We start from the raw sequence: 6000 nt of genomic DNA, 5'->3' as shown, positions 1-6000 counted from the left end.
CATTCATTTCTCATTCATCAATTTTCCCAACTTGCCAAAGCCTTAAAGAGAATCCCTCTCCTAAAGAGTATGAGCTGGTTTTTCTTTTCTACAACTGTCAGGATCTCCATTTAATCATGTAGCATAGGGAAATGCCAGCATGCCAGTATCCCCCTTCCACTTTCACCAGTACTACTAGGTCTGGGTCTTTTTATTTGCCGGCAAAATAGTATATTCAAAGGAAGGGGCAAGTGCTCTGATTAACAGACTGCTGAAACTGCTCAAGGGCACAAACAAAATGTAGATGCTTGACTTAACCACTGGCTGTTAATGAAATGAAAAACAGTAGCCTTTATGCAAAATGGAAAGAATATCATATTGGGTTTTTATTTTTTGTTTGCTGCAGAATGTCTTCCCTACCCCCATCCCACTGTATTTTCAAAGTGTTAAGGACCAGATGAGCAAGCAAGCAGCATGCTGTTAATCAACAATTACTCATCTGTGTATGCTGCTGCATTCGGAGAGAATAGCATATTTAAAAGAAAACCAGGAGGACATGGAGCTGCTAGCTCTTACTCAAGTGCTCCCAGACTCAAGTCTGTTCTGATAAACTCCGAGAATCAAGCTTGGTCTTTCTCCTAATATAGCCTGAAAATTGGAAATCCTTCAGAATACTTTCCTGGGTTTCAAAAAAAACTTTAGAGAGTAAATGAGTCAAAGTTAAAAATCAAATAGGTTTTTCAATATTATCCTCTGTAAATGTTAAACTACTTGCTGCTCTCACTTTAGGGGGTCATGTTCCTAATGTGGGGTGACTCATAGGAGAAGCACAGCATGATCAAAGGCAGTAGAGACTGCCCCCTAACTAAGACTACTAGACTTAATGATTAGAGATGAACTCTTTGGGGGTTACTAAGAAATTAAGTAGACACTGCTGGGTGTAGCTCCAAAACAAACAAACAAAAAAACAAAACAAAAAGAATTCTTGCTCAATTCAGGAAGATAGCTCAAAGGACTGAAGCACATTCTTTGTCTGAGGTCCAAGTTTGATCTACATGTTCCCTCCATGAACAGCCAGGAGCAATCCCCAAAAGTAGCCCCTGGCAACACTGGGTGTAACTTCAAGTCAAAAAGACTCCTATCCTGACCGAACAGGTTAATAGAAGTTTTTGGAATAGTGTTTGTCACATGATAATTTTGTATTGTTTTACACCTGTGATAAAAAAAAAAAAAAGAACACCCTGAGTTTGAATACTTGGTCTCAAAAATCAGGAGCCAAAAAGCTGCTACAGTGGTTAAGGTGCTTGTCTTGCAAGCACAGAAAAAAACAGATTCAATATGTAGTGTCACATAGTTTCCTGGGGACCACCAGGAGTTAAGTCTGAGTGCAGAGCCAGGAGTAGCCCTGGTGTATCACTGGTTGTGGCCCAAAAGCCAAAAAAATAAATCCAAAAACTAAAAAAGTAAGTGAAACAGAAGTGAGCGTATAAATCTACTGAAATCATCTATAATCTTCTGAGAAGCTTAACACATAATTGCCAAAATCTAGAGAGCATGGGAAGGGTAAATAAAGAATGGCCTAGAAACATAATGGAATACTACACACCTATGAAGAAGATTCACTGTCCCATTCAGTTATGAACATCATGTCATAAAGAAAAGATGGTAAAGAATACATTCTATTTATTTCTATTCTATAAAATTGTAGATGAGGAGGAACAAGAGTGTCCTGCTGAATCAGATTCATGGTGACTGAACTGAGTATGACTAGAAAGAAGTGCCAGGTACTCCTGTAAGCACTGAGTATTCTATCTATGGAAAATTAAGTTATTTGGGGACGGGCACACCCAGAGGTGTGAAATTTCTCTGGTAGGTTTCCAGGACCATATAGGATGTTGGGAATTAAAACCAGGTCAGCTGCATGCAAGGCAAACTCTCCAGCTCCTGTGCTATTGCTCTGGCCCCCAAAGGATAATTAATATCTTTATATTTGAACTTAAAATAGGAATATTAACATCATATGGAATGTTTTTTTCTCCATTGTAGTTAAATTTATCTTGTTAAACTGAAAGTACACTGGGGAAAAAATATTAGTTTCAAAAATCATATCCAGCCCACCACCTTATGCAAATCAGGCATTTGAGAAATAGGTGAAGAAAAAAATAGAAAGTCCTATCCTCATTCAATAAATATTGAATTGATCAAGACTTGTGGAATCTATCTGCACAGCTCCTTAGATTTTAAGTGACTATTTCTCTATCTTCAAAAGCAATAAGTATTTTTGACAGACAAGTTCAAAACCTACAGGGTGAATGTGTACTTTTGGAAATAAGGTAAATATCTTGCAATTGTAAGAAATTCTTTCTTGTGGAATGCTGTTTAAGTAAAGGTGTGAGGTTCCTATGGGCTCTGTCTAATGTTAATCATTTATGAAATACTGTGGTTCAGAGCTCAGCAATTGGAGTCATTTCATGCAGTAAATATACATTTCCTGTCAAAACACATCGAATGGGTAAGACTTCAATTTATTTGAGAATGAGTTGTAACTAACTTCGGTATTGGCAATTTGGAGAATTCTCTGATGGCTTTTAATAGCCTTGACAGTTTTCTTCACTTCTTCCCCTCAAACCACAGAATGTCTCTGTTTGGCTCTCTCCAGAAATGGCTCTTAGGGTCTGTGTCTTAGTTATTTCTATGGTTTCAAATCTATTGTGGGGTTTGTTTCCATCACTCAGATTTTCAGGAACTAAAGAAATATCTACACATAACTCAAAAGAGCATTATGACTTGACGGGCTATAAATCCTTCTAGTACATTATAAACTCACTGAGGGTTGAATTCTAACCTTGCTTGTCACTGCACTCTGCCCATATCACTTCATCTCAATGCATGTAATGCTGACATTGAAAACATCCTCAATACAGAATCATATTCTCTTTTACAAAAAGTAAAACTAGGTTTAGGCACTACTTCAGCCCCATAAAACACAAGACAGGGTTATGTCACTTTCCATGCCTGCAGTTGACCCTACTTTGAACCCCTGGGACTATATAGTCCCAGACAGGCAGGTAGGCAGACAGACAGACAGGCTGACAATAGATAGATAGATAGATAGATAGATAGATAGATAGATAGATAGATAGATAGATAGATAGATAGATAGATAGATAGATGTAAAAATGAGGGCCTCAATATTTCTTCTTCTTATCAGTCTTCATTTTCAAGGTAATTTATAATCCAAGACAGATGCTTGAGCATCAACAATTAACTCATGTTTTGTGACTTATGAGATCTAGAAGTTCTAGTCTATAATTCAGGAAGACTCTAGTAACACCAACCAACAATTTTACATATATCAACATGGCACCCTAGTGCCAGAGAAACTGTAAAATATAGTTCTGACTCTGTATACCAGATAATTGATTAGAAATCAGTTTTCTCACTCTAAAGAGATAAGAAGCATCTAGCATGTCTTCCATTGCTCAGTATTAGGTACATACACTTTACAAAGAGACACCTTCAAGAAATAGATTCTCCAATCTAGTGCTTCTTATTACCTCAGGAAAATTCCCACAAGATCCTCCTATAATATCCAACAAGGTGATATTCACTGTGAGATAAATTTCTACTCATGTTTGTTAGTAATTCATATTTCTTTGTCATGTTCACATAATACTAGATTTAGAATAGAGTTTATCAACTTTATTTATTATACAACTAAAGTATCTGTGGCTTTCAGATTTTGTTTTCTGTGAAATTTATTACAAAATCATAGGTGCTTCTTTCTTACACAAGTCAAAGAGCAGAATTAGATCAAAATGAAGACTAAAATCTCAGAGAAATTATTGCATTTTCCAAAGATCAGATGAAAAGTGAGAAGTGCAAACTGTGAACTAATCATCTCTAAGTTTATCCACCAATGCCGATCTCCACAAGTTAGTAGAAGACAATTTGACAGCTAACAAAACTCAAGGAATAATAATATGCATTTATAGAATCAGTTGCAATTTTCTAAGATTTGTTAAATGGTCATTAAAAGATAACTCCAACCAACAGTTTTCTGTAGAATAGGTGGCTATTGCTGAGTAGACAGAAGAGGTTAGGTGTTTGCCTTAGCATTTAAGATTTAAAGGATAAGAACAAGTCAGCAAAACAAGAAGAAAAAAAATGCACATACCATGGAAATTAACTTCAAGAACAAAGTCACTGAAGAAAGGAGATTGGTAGTCTAAGAAAATCAGATAGCCACTAGGGGTAGAGAAGTAAGCCAGTGGAAAGGTCTCAGATTCTCACCAAGAATCAAGGCTCTGGTAACCATTACCTTTTATCTCCCCAATGTGGAACCTTATTTGCCATCTGTCTCCTCCATTGCAATCAATCTGTTATCTTTCAAGATACCTTTCAAAACATCTTTGAAGAAAAGAGATAGTATTGTTTTCATTCCAGGGTATGTCCAATTTATAAGCCTATGCAGTATTCCAGTATTCTATCACTTCATTTACTTTTTTTCAATTCATGTTATTTCCCAAGATCATCTTCCCTTTATGTTTTTAATTATTTTTAATAATTTACATTATTCAAATACCATGTATCCATAGTTGACATAATTGATCATAATACATTTGTTTCCTGGTAAATGGAAACAAAATTATTATTAAGAAAGAGAAGAAAAGAAAAGAAAAATGAAAAGAAGAGACAAAAGAAAACAGAGGACAGCAACAACAAAGTTTATGAAAAATATTGTATCTCGCAATGAAGTCATTGAGTCATTGTCAGAAGGTTAGTGAGGACTTGTTGCCAGTTGAGCATTCAGTTACTTTTTTTGTTTCTGAATATTAGGTGGCTTCAGATACACACTGGCATCTAAATTGGTTGTTCTTATACAGATAACAGTATTAAACAAAAATAGAGCACTAATGCTGATATTGTGGCTTTTTCAGGGTTTGGTTTTGACTACCAGGGCTTCCAGAAGTACAAGAGGGTGGGAGGAGGATACCTATACTCTCTCCAAAAATAAATCCTGATGATATTAACACAAATACAAGGAACCCTGGAGTCCGGGTCAAATTGGTGTCTCTGCAGAGAGCAGTAAAGGAATAGTGAAGCAGGGCTATTGGCAAAGTTGCAATTTTGAGTGATGGGTGCAGTAGGTATGGCTTCAGCAGGGCAGAGACTTGGCTTGCCTTCTCCTCCCAAGATTGCCCGCTTTCAGCTATGCAACCAACCAATGTACTCATTAGTTTTCTTGGCTTGGTTTATATCTCTTTCAATAACAGTGAGTCTATAAAGCTGGCTGAAAACAGACATAAAAACCTTTATTTACTTTAAAAGTAGATTTTCCACAAACTCCCTTTACCTAATGCTTTCAACTTACAGCTCAAATTTTGTATTTTTAAAAAAAGAATTTCAGGACATGAGGCTATGACTCAGTGGTACCAGTTCTTTCCTTGCAGGTGTGAGCACTATCCCACATTTTGGAGTATAGCTCTGCTGCCAAACTAGTGCACCACCTAAGTGTATGTAAACACTACAAATGAGTATGAATCCCCTGACACTGCAACAAGTGCAACAACTACATAAAAAGGAAAGAGAGAAAATGGTGTAGATACAAATACACAGGTTCCTATTTCTTATATCTCAGAAGTGCATCTTCAAAACCTTGAGGTGTAGAGGAATAGTTCAGCAGGTAGGATACTTGTTTTGCATGTGGCTGACTCAGGTTTGATACCCAGCACTCCATATGGTCCTCCATGAGTGCTTTCTGAGCTCACAATCAAGTGCTAGTGTGGGCCCCAAAACAAACAAAACAAAATAATCTCTATGCAAACAGAACTACCTATGACCCAGCAATAGTACTTCATAACATCTACAGAATACAAAAAGATTTAATTAAATGGGGCTGGAAAGATAGCACAGCCTAGGGCTTTTATCTTGCACACAGATGACCCAGAATGGACCTGGGTCCGATTCCTGGCATTCCATATGGTCCCCCAAGCTTGCCAGGAGCTATTTCTGAGTTCA

This window comes from Suncus etruscus, chromosome 7 (assembly GCF_024139225.1).
Source record: "Suncus etruscus isolate mSunEtr1 chromosome 7, mSunEtr1.pri.cur, whole genome shotgun sequence".
Lineage (NCBI taxonomy): Eukaryota > Metazoa > Chordata > Mammalia > Eulipotyphla > Soricidae > Suncus > Suncus etruscus.
This window is presented reverse-complemented; position numbering follows the sequence as displayed.